The 19,399-nt window shown below is 43.3% G+C and overlaps 1 protein-coding gene across 8 annotated transcripts in view; it reads right to left on the bottom strand.

Annotated features, from left to right (window-relative positions):
- disp (RND transporter family member dispatched) overlaps positions 1-19,399 on the bottom strand; it is a 753,128-nt gene that overhangs the window by 491,814 nt on the left and 241,915 nt on the right. For 3 of the 8 annotated variants that reach the window (XM_070096028.1, XM_070096024.1, XM_070096027.1), the window contains exon 1: positions 12,498-12,685. The exons of the other annotated variants lie outside the window; for them this stretch is intronic. The gene's annotated coding sequence lies outside the window, so the exon portion shown is untranslated. Of the gene's footprint in view, positions 1-12,497; positions 12,686-19,399 lie in introns of those variants that run through there. 8 annotated transcript variants of the gene reach the window in all.

Raw genomic sequence — 19,399 nt, 5'->3', positions numbered from 1 at the left:
TTGCAAGAAACCCCTACTACAAGCCTTAAATATTTTTTGCCTAGGCTCCCAGGGAGGCCCTGACAAGATGATTTATCCCACAATAATTTAAAATAACGTCAATAGCCCCCGTTCCACAAAGTGGGGGGAAGGGGGTACCACAAAACAATAGCAAAGAACTATAGACCGATATCACTGAGGTCCCACATTATAAAACGCTTAGAAACAGATTTAAGAAGCAAGATCGCTAACTATACGGATTTGAAACAACTACATAGCCCGGGACAGCATGGGTTTACAGTAGGTCGCTCCTGCCTCTCGTAAGTACTAAACCAATACATATTCTTGGACGCACCGACAGACAAAAACCGATTATGGTTTAACAGTGCACCAAATGTATGGAAAATGACTGGAAAGGTGGACAAATAGGTTTTTAACTTTCTAACAAATACAGTGCAGAAAATAATAGTAAACAAAGTCAGAGGCTGCCACAGTGAAAAGCTGTTTCCCAAAAGACAGTGCTCGCCCCCATCCTTTTTCCTCATCCTTATGTGCAACACACACACACACGAACATAAATCTTAACAGTGTATCATTCTTTGCACATGATACTAGAACTTGCACGAGAGTGGCATCCACGGAGAACACTGCAGATGTCCAAGTGGATACAAACCAAGTCTTCCAGTGGAAGACAGAAAACGATATGATCCATAAACCATACCCCCGGCCGGGATTGAACCCGCGGTCATAGAGTCTCAAAACTCCAGCCCGTCGCGCTAACCACTAGACCAGCTAGCCACAAGTCATGTTGACGGCAGTGAAGGGACTTGAGCTAGAGTTCGTCACGGCCACGCTAGCTGGAGATTCGTCTGTAAAAACTTGCATTTGTGGTCACAGAGGTGCCTGTGCTAACCTTCCTATGGTGTAGAAATATACCTAGTTGGATGAATCTTATTGTGGCTAGCTGGTCTAGTGGTTAGCGCGACGGGCTGGAGTTTTGAGACTCTATGACCGCGGGTTCAATCCCGGCCGGGGGTATGGTTTATTTGCAATCGTGTCATTACGATTTCTTAAGTCATGTTAACGATATGATGTTTAATGAGGACAAATTTCGGTTAATCCGTTATGGAAAACTGAGGAAATAAAAACTATAGACGTATAAAGCCAAATATAACTACATAAGAGAGCGAAAAACTAACGTGAAAGACTTAGAAGTAATAAATTAAAGAACGGTTGAGATTCGAACACATGACGAGTCCTAAAACCCACAGGCCAGTGCGTGTACCACTAGGCCAGCTGGATCTAATAAGATTCATCCAACGAGGTATATTTCTATACACCATAGGGAGGTTAGCATGGGCCACAACTGTGATTTGTTTGTAATCGTGTTATTACGATTTCGTGAGTTAGGAGTAATAATATCAGAGGATCCCACGTTTAAGGATCACAACAGTGTCGTTATCACAACCGCGAGGAAAATTATAGGATGTCTAACAAGAACCTTCAGCCAACGATGGTCCTCTCTAGGTCACTCGTTCTCTCCAGGCTGGCATACATTAACATCCCCGTTTAAGGAGGAAAAAAAAACATTAGACCTAGAAAACGTAGAGAACTTTCACTGCACGTACATAATCAGTGAAGCACCTGCATTACTGGGGACATTCGAAGTCCCTCAATCCCTACTCCTTGGAACATAACCAAGAAAGGCAAATAAAAATTTACACCTGAAAAATCCCCGACAGACTGATGCCAACTCTGCATGCAGAAATCACTTTCTACGAAACCAAAAGACTCGTCAGGCGCTGCAAAAGCAGTAGTGCTATCAGACCAGCAAGAGATAAAACAGTAAGGTTTGAGAGACCCAAGACTTTTCAATAGCCTCCCATCATACATAGGGAGAATTACCCACAGACCCCTTATCTTCAAGAAAAACTTGACAAGTTCCTCAAGTCAGTCCCTGATCAGCTGTAGCTCATGTGCGGCCAACAGTAACAGCCTCGCTGATCAGGCCTTGATTCACCAGGAGGCCTAGTCTGGGATCGAGCAGTGAGGGAGGCGTTGGCCTCCTGAAAACAACCTTCAGATCTATTCTCTAGGTAAAATCTCTCTAATACCTCTACTTCTTTATGCAAAATCTTGCACTTTTAAGAGACTTTGGTGTTTGCTAATCGTTTTTTTTTTATATTTAATTATCTTTACAACTTATTCCACTAATTCCTATCGTCATTACTTTGCTCAGCCTTTCACTTGATATTAGTCTGCACTCACTCATTTACAACTTTTTCATAATTCTCATTCTCTCTCTCTCTCTCTCTCTCTCTCTCTCTCTCTCTCTCTCTCTCTCTCTCTCTCTCTCTCTCTCTCTCTCTCTCTCTCTCTCTCTCTCTCTCTCCATCATATACAATAGTTCACATTTACTGTAATTTTTATATTGTGAAAATCTTTCGCATTCCAACGTTTTATTTTTTATGACTATTTTCAGTATATCAGTGCAGCAATCAGTATTATTTCATACACTCACTCCTGTAACCACAAACCTCTGGTGTACACTATTAATATATCATTCTTTGACCATCACTACACATTTATATTTATATTATCAGGTATCTGTTCTCTGTTCTAGAGAGTACAGTGCAGGTGCTCTAAGTGGTTCACATTAATTTAGAGGTTTTAATGACTCTGTGCAGGCAGTACGTGACCTCTGTAAATTTTTCACCTCAAAAATACTTTTCATACCAGAGCTCCAAAACCTACCCTTTCATTACACTCATGTGCATATTTATACATGTACATATCTATCCTCTTGTAACAAGGCAAAGATAAACAAAAATAGTAAATAAATCACGAAACTTTCCTAACATAAATCTTAGTCTTGTCTCAGTAGATGTCTTCCTTTCTAATATAATTGTCAGATACTCCAAACTTCAGAACACTTGTGATTTGACCTGATTTTTATCTCTACTCTCCTTTCCTGTATTTTCTTTGCATTTCCTTTCTTCTGCCTACGTGGGTTCCGTCTTATGGGCGTCTCCCCTGGTTCTTGTCCTACCCTCGTGGGCGATTAGCCCTCCTGCAGCACTACTTTTTTTCTCTTATTCTTAGACTACCTCCACTACTACTACTGCTTCGCTAACACTCCATTCTCTGACTCCTGTGTCACTACCATTACTACCTTCTTATAGCATTCCCGGCCCCACCCTCGTCTGGCCCTTCTTCTCGCGCTTCTGTGTGAAGAGTTAATCATCCAAGTCGGACCGAAACGTCGTCATAAGTTTCATTCTCTCATGTGGGTGTTATTCATGTATAGAAAAGCACGATGCGTACACAAATACCCCAACAGACCACCCGCCACTATGTGACCTATACCACACCACCCACCTTAACACTAACCCACATCCCACACACATCTCTGCTACACAACACACTCTTCCCACATTTAAATACACTTGAATGTTCCTTTCCCCTCTCCCCTTTTCCAACAAGTATTCAACCCCAGCAGAGAGGTTCCCAAGGCCAAGAGGAAAAGGAAGCCTAAATAAACAATGGACCAAATAAATACACATAAAAGTAATGTACACAAACAAACTTTAAAGAGCAGAAGATACAATAATGATCAGAGAGAGAGAGAGAGAGAGAGAGAGAGAGAGAGAGAGAGAGAGAGAGAGAGAGAGAGAGAGAGAGAGAGAGAGAGAGAGAGAGAGAGCAGACGAACAACAATGATTGTGAGGAAAGAGGGTAAAGGAGTGGTATAAAATACCGACAGGTTGTTAGGTAAGACACATATGCAACAGTTAGGTATCTTTATTATGAAACGTTTCGCCTACACAGTAGGCTTCTTCAGTCAAGTACAGAAAAGTTGATAGAAGCAGAAGATACTTGAAGACGATGTAATCAGTCCATCACCCTTAAAGTTCTGAGGTGGTCAGTCCCTCAGTCTGGAGAAGAGCATTGTTCCATAGTATGAAACAATATGGAGATGAAGTGACAGAATGGAGCTTTTTATAGCGCCAAGAGGTGAGACGTAGGCCACTAGGAGAGGTAAGAACTCAGATGTTGAAAGGTCAGGTCCCTCTCAAATCCAGCCGCTCTCACTAGTGGAAGTTGTCGAAGTTGATTGCAGGTCTGTACTAAGATACCCTTAGTACAGACCTGCAATCAACTTCGACAACTTCCACTAGTGAGAGCGGCTGGATTTGAGAGGGACCTGACCTTTCAACATCTGGTAAAGGAGGGAGGAGTGTGGCATTACGTATTAGAAATAAAGAAAACACTGTTCCCTAACCGTGAGGATTTCTCAAGCAAACCAGGAAAAATAACTACAGGAGGACCTAAATTAGCTGCAGCAGCAATCTACAAGCCATCACAGAACAGGAGATCCAGACTGAGATCAAGTACAAAGACATTAACTATAGAGTTCACAGAGAGGCATCCTTTGTAGCTAATTTGCTACAAGGATAGGTAATTTTTTATCTGAACATATTTCAATAATGGCGAGAAAAAAAAATAGAGCCAGGACTCAAAGAACAAAATTACTGAATTTAACACTGGACACCCACCGCGCCAAAACGTCAAGGAACCAATGAAGATGAGCGGTGTCCACAAACTAGCAAGGATGAAATTAAATTCCATGTGAATCAAACATTCACAACGAATAAGATTAAATGTAACCATTGTGCAGACTTTCAAGGGAAGGGAATGCAAGGTAGCGAAAGGTACAAATAAAACGAAATTACCATCATACAGAAAAGATGCTTAAAAAGGAACGAAAAGTTTATTTTATACAGTATACTGAGGCACTGAAATCAGTGGATGAATCTCACAAGAAATCAGCTTCTTCAATGGTAGGTGCTGAGAAGCATTAAATTAATTTATAACAGGGCAAGAAGAAAGGGACAAGACAGAATCCATGACATAACAGTAAATTCAAGTAAGTCAATCTTAGAATGAAGACAGCATGGAAAATGTACAGAGAAAAACCTACATTATATATATATATATATATATATATATATATATATATATATATATATATATATATACATAGAAACACACACACACACACACACACACACACACACACACACACACACAATAAAATCACAGTAAACAGGTGATATCACAATGTGCAGAGCAACCACCGTGAAAAAATAGTGAAATTCCAATCGGTTGTTTTGCCCCAAATTCACACGGAATACACACGTATTTGCTGGGCTGGCATGCAAGACACAATGAGGTCAACGACATCATAAAGAGAACCCTTGCTACAGCTGGATACCCAGCCGAGAGAGAGCCCCGATCACTAGCAGCCAACAATACCCACAACCCAGCAAACCGCCCGGACTGGATCACCATCTATCCTTGGAAGAATGGCAAGCTCTTATCATGGGACTGTACCTGTGTGTCGACGCTGGCTGACACCCACATCCATCACAGTGTCGGGTGACAGGAAGGAGTTGCTAACCACAGGGATGAGTACAAGATCAGCAAGTACAGGGACATAAACTAACAGCATCAATTTGTCCCAGTGGGATCAGAGACCTTAGGATAATGGGGAAAAATGCCACACGTTTCCTTAAAGAATTGGGTTCCAAACTCATCGACACCACCAGGGACCCAAGGGCAGCCACTTTCATGTTCCAGCGCCTCAGCGTGGCCATCCAAAGGGAAAATGCTTGCTGCATACTTGGCTCGCATCCGGCTTCGGAGGAGATTCATAATCTTTGATATATTGTACCATTGTATTCATGTTTGCGTTTTCTGTAAATTTATTCTGTCTATTAATAAATTTTCCTATAGAATATAAAATATAGGAAGTGGAAGGAGAAGAAAATATTCAAACAGCTCTGTGGAGAACCTTGAGTCTTCCCTGAGGTACGTTTATTGTCTTCTCTGAGGATGAGGGTCCCCAGTCCAGTTATAGAGGTGGCACCTCTCTCTCTCTCTCTCTCTCTCTCTCTCTATATATATATATATATATATATATATATATATATATATATATATATATATATATATATATATATATATATATATATAGGCAGGCGCTAGCACTTGTTATCTTACTTCCGAGAGAATTTTTCCCTCAACCAATCAGCTGCAGGTCTTGCACAGTTCCTGACGAAGCACAAGAGCGCAAGTGATCATGCGCTTATAACATCGCAGGAAACATGTGATATCTTAATATGCTATAAAACCACTGTGAAAAAATAGTAATATTCGAAGCGCTTTCGTCATTTCTCACAATATTAAGAAACATTAAAAGCAACAAAACAAGAGAAGACTTAGAACCTCACATGTGACCTCACATACGACCCTACTCACTGAGTGTGGGAATTCCTTTCCATTCTTGTGAAGTTTTTAGTCAGGTCACATGTCAGGCAAAATTTAAAAGTGACATGTCAGGCAATGGGGAATTCTGTCAAAGAAGTTTATGCTGAAAATGCTATAATAGACCGACAAGTTAATGATTAAGACACATGTGCAACAGTTGGGTATCTTTATTGTTGAAACGTTTCGCCTACACAGTAGACTTCTTTAGTCAGATGCAGAGGCAGTAGGTGTAGTGAAATAAAGATGATGTAATCAGTCCCTCAAGCTTGGAGAAATAGTATTTGAGGTAATCAGTCCCCCAGCCTGGAGAAGAGTTCGGCTCCCTGGAACGTAACTCTTCTCCAGGCTGGGGGACTGATTACATCTTCATTTCACTACTACACCTGCTGCCTCTGTATTTGACTGTAGAAGCCCACTGTGTAGGCGAAACGTTTCACCAATATAGCTACCCAACTGCTGCACATATGTCTTAATCTTCAAAGTCTATAATCCTCACATTCTATTCATTATAAATTAATATAATTTATACAGTCCTGAACTTATATACGTATTACAATCAATATTTTTTTATGAAACTCGATTCTATTATATTTCGACCATGGATCTCCTTCATACAACTTTCTCGGTCTTTCGAAAATCAATAGGTTGCTTAAAATGTTTCAGGTGGATAAACAGAGCATTAGACTCTTGCTTAGTTCTAATGTTGTGTTTATGTTCCAATACTAACTTAAGACTTTTACCCAAAAAGAACAAAATGGCACAACACCGTAACTGCAACAATACAAAAATAACCCCATATATAAGAGAGAGAAGCTTGTGACGACGTTTCGGTCCAACTTGGACCAAATGCAAGTCCAAGTCGGACCGAAACGTCGTTATAAGCTTCTCTCTCCTTTGTGCGGGTTATCTGTGTAAAGACTTTCCAGTTTTCAAGAAAAAAAAAACTGCATTTTGTTCGGTGAATCTTACAGACACAACTATCAGCATTTTAGGGGGAATTAGTTTAGAAATATGACTCACGAAATCGTAATGACACGATCGTAAACAAACCATACCACGGGTGGGGTTTGAACCCGCGGTCAGAGTGTCTCAAAACTCCAGACCGTCTGACCGCGGGTTCAAACTCCACCCGTGATATGGTTAGTTAAATAAAAAAACTGCGTATCGAGATTTGTAAATGCAGCTAAAATACTGAAAGTTTGTTTATATATATATATATATATATATATATATATATATATATATATATATATATATATATATATATATATATATATATATATATATATATATATATAATATGGGGTCCACCTCTGGTGTAAATTGTAGTCACCGTGTGTGTAGCACAGTCATTGTGTGTGCAGCACAGTCACTGTGTGTGTAGCACAGTCATTGTCTGTGCAGCACAGTCACTGTGTGTGTAGCACAGTCATTGTGTGTAGTACAGTCACTGTAGTACAGCCATTGTGTGCGTAGCACAGTGTGTGTGTGTGTGTGTGTGTGTGTGTGTGTGTTTGTAACACAGCCACTGTTTATGTGTGTGTGTGTGTGTGTGTGTGTGTGTGTTTGTAACACAGCCACTGTTTATGTGGCACAGCCACTGTGTGTGTGGCACAGCCACTGTGTGTGTGACACAGTCATTGTGTGTAGTACAGTCACTGTGTATAGCACAATCATTGTGTGTGCGTAGTAAAGTCGCCGTGTGTGTAGCAGTGCTCGAGGGACTGGTCCCAAAGCTGAACACAAAGTAAGAAGTTCGCCAAACGAAACAACATACCCCCAGTGCAAAGTCAGAGTGCCGTGAGCACACTGAGAGACAACGCACTAAGTGTCAGGGGCCCAAGACTTTTCAACAGCCTCCCAACATACGTAAGGGGAATTACCAACAGACCCCTGGTCGTTTTCAAGAGGGAACTGGATAAGTTTATATAGCTAGTTCCTCACCAGCCGGGCTGTGGTTCGTACATTGGATTGCGTTCGCCCAGCAGTAACAGACTGGTTGATCAGGTCATGATCCACCGCGAGGCCTGGTTATAAACCGGGCCGCGGGGGCGTTGACCCTCAGAACAACCTCCGGATAGTCTCCAAGCGGCATAGTGTGTGTGTAGCAGTCACTTGTGTATAGTACGGTCTAAGTATCTTACACGGTCACTGTGTGTGTTGCCCAGTCACTGTGTATGCTGAACAGTCACCCTGTGTATAGCACAGATGCTTGTATGTAGCACGGTCACTGTGTGCGTGTAGCACAGTCACTATGTGTGGCACAGTCACTGTGTGTGTAGCACAGTGTGTGTGTGTAGCACAGTCAGTGTGTGTGTGTAGCACAGTCAGTGTGTGTTTTGTACTGTCACCGCGTTACACGGTTATTGTGTAGCCCGCTCACTGTACTTACTATCTTCTAGATACAACCATGCTAGCATTCCCACACACAACCATGCTAGCATCCCCACACACAACCATGCTAGCATTCCCACACACAACCATGCTAGCATTCCCACACACAACCATGCTAGCATCCCAACACACAACCATGCTAGTATCCCAACACACAACCATGCTAGCATCCACACACACAACCATGCTAGTATCCCCACACACAACCATGCTAGCATCCCCCACACACAACCATGCTAGCATCCCCACATACAACCATGCTAGCATTCCCACACACAACCATGCTAGCATCCACACACACAACCATGCTAGCATTCCCACACACAACCATGCTAGCATCCCCACACACAACCATGCTAGCATTCCCACGCACAACCATGCTAGCATCCCCACACACAACCATGCTAGCATTCCCACACACAACCATGCTAGCATCCCCACACACAACCATGCTAGCATTCCCACACACAACCATGCTAGCATTCCCACACAACCATGCTAGCATCCCCACACACAACCATGCTAGCATCCCCACACTCAACCATGCTAGCATTCCCACACACAACCATGCTAGCATCCCCACACACAACCATGCTAGCATTCCCACACACAACCATGCTAGCATCCACACACAACCATGCTAGCATTCCCACACACAACCATGCTAGCATCCACACACAACCATGCTAGCATCCCCACACACAACCATTCTAGCATCCCCACACACAATCACGCTAGCATTCCCACACACAACCATGCTAGTATCCCCACACACAAACTTGCTATTATTTCCACACACAAACTTGCTATCATCTCCACACACAAACTTGCTATCATCTCCACACACAAACTTGCTATCATCTCCACACACAAACTTGCTGTCATCTCCATACACAAACTTGGTATCATCTCCATACACAAACTTGCTATCATCTCCACACACAAACTTGCTATCATCTCCACACACAAACTTGCTGTCATCTCCACACACAAACTTGCTATCATCTCCATACACAAACTTGCTATCATCTCCACACACAAACTTGCTATCATCTCCACACACAAACTTGCTATCTCCATACACAAACTTGCTATCATCTCCATACACAAACTTGCTATCATCTCCACACACAAACTTGCTGTCATCTCCATACACAAACTTGCTGTCATCTCCATACACAAACTTGCTGTCATCTCCACACACAAACTTGCTATCATCTCCATACACAAACTTGCTATCATCTCCACACACAAACTTGCTGTCATCTCCACACACAAACTTGCTGTCATCTCCACACACAAACTTGCTGTCATCTCCACACACAAACTTGCTGTCATCTCCACACACAAACTTGCTGTCATCTCCACACACAAACTTGCTGTCATCTCCACACACAAACTTGCTGTCATCTCCACACACAAACTTGCTGTCATCTCCACACACAAACTTGCTATCATCTCCACACACAAACTTGCTGTCATCTCCACACACAAACTTGCTGTCATCTCCACACACAAACTTTCTGTCATCTCCACACACAAACTTGCTGTCATCTCCACACACAAACTTGCTATCATCTCCACACACAAACTTGCTGTCATCTCCACACACAAACTTGCTTTCATCTCCACACACAAACTTGCTGTCATCTCCACACACAAACTTGCTTTCATCTCCACACACAAACTTGCTATCATCTCCACACACAAACTTGCTGTCATCTCCACACACAAACTTGCTGTCATCACACACAAACTTGCTGTCATCTCCACACACAAACTTGCTGTCATCACACACAAACTTGCTATCATCTCCACACACAAACTTGCTATCATCTCCACACACAAACTTGCTGTCATCTCCACACACAAACTTGCTGTCATCTCCACACACAAACTTGCTGTCATCTCCACACATAAACTTGCTGTCATCTCCACACACAAACTTGCTGTCATCTCCACACACAAACTTGCTGTCATCTCCACACACAAACTTGCTGTCATCTCCACACACAAACTTGCTGTCATCTCCACACACAAACTTGCTGTCATCTCCACACACAAACTTGCTATCATCTCCACACACAAACTTGCTGTCATCTCCACACACAAACTTGCTGTCATCTCCACACACAAACTTGCTATCATCTCCACACACAAACTTGCTGTCATCTCCACACACAAACTTGCTGTCATCTCCACACACAAACTTGCTGTCATCTCCACACACAAACTTGCTATCATCTCCACACACAAACTTGCTGTCATCTCCACACACAAACTTGCTATCATCTACACACACAAACTTGCTGTCATCTCCACACACAAACTTGCTATCATCTCCACACACAAACTTGCTGTTATCTCCACACACAAACTTGCTGTCATCTCCACACACAAACTTGCTGTCATCTCCACACACAAACTTGCTATCATCTCCACACACAAACTTGCTGTCATCTCCACACACAAACTTGCTGTCATCTCCACACACAAACTTGCTATCATCTCCACACACAAACTTGCTGTCATCTCCACACACAAACTTGCTGTCATCTCCACACACAAACTTGCTGTCATCTCCACACACAAACTTGCTATCATCTCCACACACAAACTTGCTGTCATCTCCACACACAAACTTGCTGTCATCTCCACACACAAACTTGCTATCATCTCCACACACAAACTTGCTGTCATCTCCACACACAAACTTGCTGTCATCTCCACACACAAACTTGCTATCATCTCCACACACAAACTTGCTGTCATCTCCACACACAAACTTGCTGTCATCTCCACACACAAACTTGCTGTCATCTCCACACACAAACTTGCTGTCATCTCCACACACAAACTTGCTATCATCTCCACACACAAACTTGCTGTCATCTCCACACACAAACTTGCTGTCATCTCCACACACAAACTTGCTGTCATCTCCACACACAAACTTGCTATCATCTCCACACACAAACTTGCTGTCATCTCCACACACAAACTTGCTGTCATCTCCACACACAAACTTGCTGTCATCTCCACACACAAACTTGCTATCATCTCCACACACAAACTTGCTGTCATCTCCACACACAAACTTGCTGTCATCTCCACACACAAACTTGCTGTCATCTCCACACACAAACTTGCTGTCATCTCCACACACAAACTTGCTGTCATCTCCACACACAAACTTGCTATCATCTCCACACACAAACTTGCTGTCATCTCCACACACAAACTTGCTGTCATCTCCACACACAAACTTGCTGTCATCTCCACACACAAACTTGCTATCATCTCCACACACAAACTTGCTGTCATCTCCACACACAAACTTGCTGTCATCTCCACACACAAACTTGCTATCATCTCCACACACAAACTTGCTGTCATCTCCACACACAAACTTGCTGTCATCTCCACACACAAACTTGCTGTCATCTCCACACACAAACTTGCTGTCATCTCCACACACAAACTTGCTGTCATCTCCACACACAAACTTGCTGTCATCTCCACACACAAACTTGCTATCACTTGTATTCTCATAAAGCAGAATAAAAGATCATTCAGAGATCAATACTGAAGGGATCGACCTTGGGCCGGGCGCAACAAAGTGCCAGATAAAGTTAAGTCAATAAAGACTTCCGGTATCTCCTTCCGGGTGCAGGGCCACGTCAAAATGGGCCACGAGCCGCCCTCGCGGTCGCTAACAACAAAGAAACGGCATAGCGTACAGTTGTAAGCACTCTGGAAGTCCCTGGTGGGATAAGTGAAGTGTGAGTATTTACCTGTGTGAGGAGGGGGGAGTCGAGGGAGAGGCGTGTAGTGTGTGTAGCCCAGGTGTGTGGCTGAGGTGGGCTGGGGCTGACCCACCCACACACACATACACACACACACACACACACCAGCCACTGAGCAGCGCACCACCTTGCTTGCTACCCAGCGGCAAGCGACGCCTCACACTGACACACTCACCCCACCACCACCTCACACACGCACACGCGCACACGACCCTCGCAACAACAGAGTACAACTAGGTGAGTACACACACTCGACCCCCGCAACAAGAGTACAACTAACCATGCATGCACGCAAGATCGTATGCACGCATGCATGCATGCATGCACACACACACACACACACACACACACACACACACACACATACAGCAGCGGGGGGAACAGCAGAGACACAACCGCCCACAGAACCACCCACAGCATCCCCCTCAACACCTACCACCCCACACCAACCAAACACAATAACCAGAACCGAGCCACACTCCACACCCGCACTCCCCAACTCCCAAGCACTAATACCACCAAAACAGCAGCCTACCATAATATCCAGACCTGCCTACCACAACCACAGCCTGCACCAACCCCTGCCACCCACCAAAATAGAGTTCCAGAAAGGAATCTAAAGATACGGTACACCAACGCAGATGGAATTACAAATAAAAGTGAGGAGTGGCAGGAAAGAATCACCGAGGCATCCCTGGACATTATAGCAATCACAGAGACAAAGCTCACGGTGTGATAACAGACGCGATCCTACTGTCTGAATATCAGAGCCTGAGGAAAGACAGGGGCAACAGAGAGGAAGGAGGAGTTGCACTGCTCATCAAAAACCAATGAATTCTGAGATGGAAGGACTAGTCAGAGAAGTAGTGGGTGACTATGTGTTAGGAACATTTCAAACTGGGGATCCAAAAATGAAGACAGCAGTGAATACAACCCACCACTGAACAGCAGGAGGCCAAGACAAGAATAAGATAAGAGCAACAGAGCGATGGTGGACACACTAGCCGAGGTTGCCAGAAGGGCCCACACGAGCATGGCAAAATTACTCAACATGGGGGATGTTAACCATAAGGAAAATCTGGTATCACGTGGAAGACCAAAGACGTGGAGAGCCAAGATGCTGGAATCGGTACTGGATAACTTCATATACCAACACGTTAGGGACACAACCAGAGATGAGACAACAAACCAGCAAGGCTAGACCTTGTATTCACCTTAAACAGTTCAGACATAGGGGATATCACACACGAAAGGCCCCTAGACACTAGCGATCACACGGTCCTGAGTCTTGAATATATTGTAGAGTTAACAATGGAGAGTGAAGCAGTACAAGAAGGATCGGAGATGCCAAACTTACAAAAAGAAGACTACACAGGCATGAGGCAATTCCTACATGAGGTGCAGTGGGTAAGTGAGCTAGAGGTAAAGGCAGTAAGTGAAATGATGGAACAAGTGACCACACAGTGCAGGGAGGCTGTGGAGAAGTTCATACCAACGAGTAACAGAAACAACGGGAAAACAAGATTGAGCCCGTGGTTTACCCGGAGATGCGGAGAAGCCAAAGCCAAGTGTGCTAGAGCATGAAAAAAAAGCATAGAAGGCAAAGGACCCCGGAAAACTGGGAGTTCAGCCGAAGAGCCAGAAATAACATGCATAAATAAGGGGAGAAGCCCAGTGTCAATATGAGAATGACATAGCATTAAAAGTAAAATCTGACCCAAAATTGTCATACAGCCACTTCAGGAGGAAAACAACAGGCAAGGATCAGGTGATCAGGCTGAGGAAGGAGGGACACTCACAGGGAACGACCAGGAAATATGTGAGGAGCTCAGTTCATGATTCAGGGGGGTATTCACAGTAGAGACAGAGAAGCTTCCGGCAAACCAAGATGGTACGGTGCACCAGCAAGTGCTGGGCACACTGCACACAACGAAGGAGGAAGTGAAGAAACTGCTAGGGGAACTAGATCCTTCTAAGGCGGTGAGCCCAGATAATCTCTCTCTTTGGGTCATGCAAGAGGGAGCAGATGTACTGTGTGCCACCATCAACAATCTTCATTAAGTCTATCGAAACAGGGTAACTGCCTGAGGTGTGGAAGACAGTGAATGTAATCCCGATTTTTAAGAATGGAGACAGACAGGCTGCACTAAATTACAAACCAGTGTCGTTGATATATATAGTATGTAAAGTTATAGAAAATATTATCAAGAGAAGAGTGGTGGAGCACCTAGAAAGAAATGGGCTCATACACGACAACCAGCAAGGCTTCAGTGTAGGGATGTGCTGCATCACAAACCTACTGGAGTTCTACGACAAGGTAAAAAAAGACAGGAGAGAGAGGGACAGGTAGACTGCATCTTCTTGGACTGCAAGAAGGCTTTCGACACAGTACCACACAAGACACTGGTTGAAAAGCTAGAGGAACAGGCAGAAGTAGCAGGGAAAGTACTGCATTGGATCAGGGAATACCTGACAAGGAAACAACGTGTGCTAGTACGAGACGAGGTGTCAGAGTGACTGCTGTGTCGAGTGGTGCACCACAAGGGTCAGTCCTAGGTCAGGTGCTGTTTCTTGTACACGTGAATGACATGGCGGAAGGGATATTTAAAGAGGTGTCCCTGTTCGTAGACGATGTGAAGGTAATGAGGAGAATAAAAACGGACGAGTATCAGATAAGCCTACAAGGGGATCTAGACAGGCTGCAAGCCTGGTCCGACAAATGGCTCCTGGAGTTTAACCCCAGCAAGTGCAAAGTTATGAAGTTTGGAGAAGGATAAAGAAGACCGCAGACGGAGTACAGCCTAAGAGATTAAAGGCTAAAACACTTACTCAAGAAAAAGGATCTTGGGATGAGCATCATACCGAGTACATCTCCTGAGCACATCAACCAAATAACTGCTGCAGCATATGGGCACCTGGCAAACCTAAGAATAGCGTTTCGACATCTAAGTAAGGAGTTATTCACGACACTGTACACATTGTACGTCAGGCCCATGTTGGAGTATGCAGCACCAGTATGGAACCAACACCTGGTCAAACATGTCAAGAAATTAGAGAAAGTGCAAGGGTTTCAAGCAAGACAGCCCAGGAGCTGAGGGGTATGTCCTACGAGAAGAGGTTAAGGGAGCTCAACCTGACAACACTGGAAGACAGGAAATATAGGGGGAACATGATAACGACATATAAAATACTGAGAGGAACTGACAAGGTGAAAAAGGTTAGAATGTTTCAGAGTTGGGAGACAATGACTTAAGAAATCATAATGACACGATTGCAAACAAACCATACCCCCGGCCGGGATTGAACCCGCGGTCATAGAGTCTCAAAACTCCAGCCCGTCGCGTTAGCCACTAGACCAGCTAGCCACAATAAGATTCATCCAACTAGGTATATTTCTACACCATAGGAAGGTTAGCACAGGCACCTCTGTGACCACAAATGCAAGTTTTTACAGACGAATCTCCAGCTAGCGTGGCCGTGACGAACTCTAGCTCAAGTCCCTTCACTGCCGTCAACATGACTTAAGAAATCGTAATGACACGATTGCAAATAAACCATACCCCCGGCCGGGATTGAACCCGCGGTCATAGAGTCTCAAAACTCCAGCCCGTCGCGTTAGCCACTAGACCAGCTAGCCACAATAAGATTCATCCAACTAGGTATATTTCTACACCATAGGAAGGTTAGCACAGGCACCTCTGTGACCACCTCTGTGGCTAGCTGGTCTAGTGGCTAACGCGACGGGCTGGAGTTTTGAGACTCTATGACCGCGGGTTCAATCCCGGGCCGGGGGTATGGTTTATGGGAGACAATAACAAGGGGGTCACAGCTGAAAGTTGAAAACTCAGATGAGTCACAGGGATGTTAGGAAGTACTTCTTCAGTCATGAAGTTGTTAGGAAGTGGATAAGTTTGGAAAGCGATGTAGTGGAGGCAGGATCCATATACAGCTTTAAAAAGAGGCACAATAAAGCTTATGGAGCTGGAAGAGTGTAGACCTAGTAACGATCAGCGAAGAGGCGGGGCCAGGAGCTACAAATCGACCCCTGCAACCACAAGTAGGTAAGAACACACACACACACACACACACACACACACCTTCTATTTTCATCTCATAGAAAAACTGTCAGCCACTGTTATTCTATATTGTATGTGTATGCATGCTCCAGCACCTCTTAAGTTTAATAGACTTTAGAATATTCATGAATTTGTTTGTGTATTTTTGCACGATACTTCTCTGACATCTTCACGAGGGTGATCAGTCTCTCTCTTTCCAGCTGTAACTGCAGTGAATTTATGCACACTATACTGTCATTGTTATTCCCTACATTGAGGCCTGGTCACAGACCGGGCCGCGGGGGCGTTGACCCCCGGAACTCTCTCCAGGTAAACTCCAGGTACCTCGTTATCTTTCCTACTGTTTTATTACTTTCAATTTTTACTTATTAATATTTTATTAATATGCTCTTCACAAGTCTTAGCATGAGTACTATCAAACAGAATTTGTTACACTGGAACATAACGTAAAGAAAATTTGTATAAATTAATTTAGAAAAAAAAAATTCTTCATCGTAAGTGTATTTGAGGGCGTGTGTGATACTACATTAAAAAAGACACACAAATATAGACCTTACTATATACCGAGGATATCTACTGTGCTGGATACACTGGCGCTGCTACAGAATCTTGCTGGATAGATAAAGTCTGAAAGAGAAAGAGTATCCATCATACACATACACATACACACACATACACACACATACACACACACACACACACACACACACACATACACACGCACTTACACACACACACGCACTTACACACACACACACACACACACACACACACACACACATAACTGGAAGTTAAAAACTCAGATGAGTCACAGGGATGTTTGGAAGTACTGCTTCAGTCATAGAGTTGTCAGAAAGTGGTACAATCAGGAGAGTAATGTAGTGGAAACACGATCTACTACGATAAAGTTCACAGAGCTTTATCGAATCTCTTCGTAGTCAGACCAGATCAACAGGTTTTAGACAGCATCAACACAACAAAAAATGAAGGGACTGCTAAATAAGCTTGATGCAACCAACTCATAAAACCATTCAACCAGGGAGAGATTGGAGGAATACCAAGGGTATTTCAACCAATCTCACCGATCAGGACAACTGCCAGAAAACTGGAAATAGACAAATCCGGCACCCATATATAAAAATGGAACAGACACGAGGCACTGAAGTATGGGACACTATTTCTAACATGCAAACTGTCAAAACTTATGTAGAAGGTAATAAGGAAAAATATATTGAGATACTTGGAGAGTTTCTTTACAGAGAACCAACACGGATTTAGGGATGGAAAATTATGTCTTACGAAAGTGCTTAAGTTTTCTGATACTGTCCCAGATATAAAACAAGACAGAGCTAGGTGGACTGAATCTTCTCGGACTGTAAGGAACCATTTGATCCAGTAGTCCATATATAAGAACAGGCAGCATTAAATCGTAGTTTGTTCCAACCAGGCAGGGAGCATTTTAATTAAATGAAAGGAAGCAGAAAATAACAGTAAGGGAAGACATCAGAATGAGAGCAACGAATGAGATTCCGCAAGGATAAGTACTAGGACGGCTAATGTTTTTAATGTACATGAGCAACCTGCCACAGGGGGATGGAGTGCCACGTGTCACTGTTTGCTGACGATGTAAAAATTAGTTTTACATCATTAGCAAACGAGGACATAGAGGGCTCAAAAACAGGAACAGGAGAGGACAGTGATAAAGTCAGAGAGACCTTAACAGACTTCAGATGTGGTCAACCAAGCTCGAGCTCCAGCTAAACAAATGTGAATTGGAGAAGATGAGCGTTGACCACACACAGAGAACATGGCCGAAGAACAACTGCAAATATTAATGCGCGAAAAGGACCAAGGAATGAATATAACATCAAGAACAGTCCAAGACATACACATAAACCGTATAACGTCAATGGCATATACAAGAATAACAAATCTCAGAACAGCATTCATGAACTTGAATTAAGAATCCTTCAGAACTTTATATACGATATATGTTCAGTCAATCACTGAGTAAGGGGCACCTCAGAAAGAAGCCCATAACTGATCAAGCACGAGAAGAATCTCGAAGAGGTGCAAAAATTTGCAACCAGATTAGTACCAGAACTCAAATTAAAGCAATATGAGACGAGATTCAAGGAATTGAGCCTAACAACCTTGGTAGAGAAAGCACAGGAACACGTAATTACACCATGTCAAATCTTAAAAGGAACTGATAATGCAAAAAGGAATAGACTGCTTGGATTAAGAGGACCATAATCAAGGGGACACAGGTGGAAGTTGGACAACTTAGCTGAAACATAGTCTCAGAGTGGTCGAAAAGGGTAATGACTTGAATGAAGAAGTGGTGAAACCATATTAATACACAGCTTCAAGAGCAGATATGATAAAGTCCAAAAGGCCAGAAACCAGTAATGCCAATCCAAGTTGTCTAGAGGCTGGGCGAGGAGCTAAGTATCTACCCTAGCAAATATAGTTCACTGATTACAAACACACACACACACACACACACACCTGAGCAACTGAATAGATGTACATAAAGTAGGCTGGTGTGTATGAACAAGTCTTCTTACACCAGTTGCTTCTTCAACTGTTGGTCGACCACTGTGGGTCCCTGAGGATGGTCACATAGTACATGTACATGTGAGAAACTCAAATGTATCTTAAACACGCTAATATCTCACTATGATGATAGGAAACAGAAGAAACCGCTGATTACCAGTAGTACTGATAAAACCCACATTCAACCAAAACATCCCAAATAGTAAATCCTATTTCCTTTTTTGCAAATTTTCAGGGTCTGAAATCATATATTGG

The sequence above is a fragment of the Cherax quadricarinatus genome, chromosome 52 (genome assembly GCF_038502225.1).
Source record: "Cherax quadricarinatus isolate ZL_2023a chromosome 52, ASM3850222v1, whole genome shotgun sequence".
Lineage (NCBI taxonomy): Eukaryota > Metazoa > Arthropoda > Malacostraca > Decapoda > Parastacidae > Cherax > Cherax quadricarinatus.
Note: the sequence above shows the minus strand (reverse complement) of the source record. Positions and strands in the feature narration are given on the sequence as shown.